The sequence below is a fragment of the Gadus chalcogrammus genome, chromosome 1, assembly GCF_026213295.1.
Source record: "Gadus chalcogrammus isolate NIFS_2021 chromosome 1, NIFS_Gcha_1.0, whole genome shotgun sequence".
Classification (NCBI taxonomy): domain Eukaryota; kingdom Metazoa; phylum Chordata; class Actinopteri; order Gadiformes; family Gadidae; genus Gadus; species Gadus chalcogrammus.
This window is the reverse complement of record NC_079412.1, coordinates 9,256,600-9,257,947: the sequence shown is the minus strand read 5'-3', so window position 1 is coordinate 9,257,947 and position 1,348 is coordinate 9,256,600.

Sequence of the window (1,348 nt, the reverse complement as noted above, 5' to 3'; positions counted from 1 at the left end):
AACATCATTAAAACGGAGGGCCACAGGAAACAATCTCTGTCTGGCTGACACACACTCCTCGACACTGTGGAACTGTATTTAGCGGTATTTTGATTTTTCCTAAGTATATGCTTCATTTGTGTCTGCCTGTACATCTGTGTCAGAGAGGGAGAAGAGAGAGACAGCTGGAGAGGACTCTGTGTTTAGATAGAGGCTGATTTAGATTCATACTCAGGTTTTGTTTTTATTAGTTTAACTGAGAGGCGGAACACATGGTGGAAAGTGCTAGACATTTAATATGTCTCCGCCACGGCACACACATAAAGACACTCAGAAACTTGTAAGTCTTTCAAAAATGTTTGCGTGTGTGGGTGTGTGTGTCGATTGCCCCTTCCTTTGGTGTTTGAGTCTGAGAGCATCTTCCAGATTATTTCCTAATCTCAACAAAATCCAACACTATTAAACACTTAGAGGCACATGCACACACACAAACACACACGTATAAACATATTCACAGACTTTCCTTGAAACACTTGAGGTGCCGGCGTTAGGTCTCCTGCCTAAGAGGTCTCAACCCAACACTCTGAGAAAGTAAACTTCCCTCTCTGGGAGGAGAGCCCTGCGACTTCAAGTCCTATGTGAGCAGATAATGATCTGCTTACAGGAATCTGGAGCCTCTGTTCAGAAGATAGCCCGCCCAAGTGGCACCTTGTGATGGATGACATGTGTGCGGATCGGGGGCCAGATTTTGGTCTAAATATTCTCTGAATTGGAGATGCTTCCAGGTTTCAGTCTGTGTGGTCTCCTCCCTTCTTTCAGGCTGTTCTTCTTCTCTGTCTGCATTTCCTCCGGACTTCATCTCTGTCTCCTGGTGCTTCAGTGTTTAGTTGGACGTCTCACCTTGTCCGTCTTTCTGTAGGGATCAGTGTGGAACCAGAGGGACACAACAGTATTGATACCTCAGCGTCTTCTTTATTTACAAGCCCTATAGTTTCTACATGTCCCTTGCAGAATTAATGAAGTACATATTTTCTTGGCGTGGTCTATCATTGTCGTTGGCCGTTGTCAGACAGCCTCTACCATTCATCCAACCATCACTGGTTGTTATTCCACCCAGCACCTGTAGGCAGAGATTCATGCTGCGAAGACAGTAATCAATCTTCCATGGGAAGAATATTACATCGATTTCAGCATCAAGAATGTGAAAGAACAGCTGTTATACACACATACACAGGCACACACACATACACAGACACACACACACACACACACACACACACACACACACACACACACACACACACACACACACACACACACACACACACACACACACACACACACCGACACACACCGACACACACACACA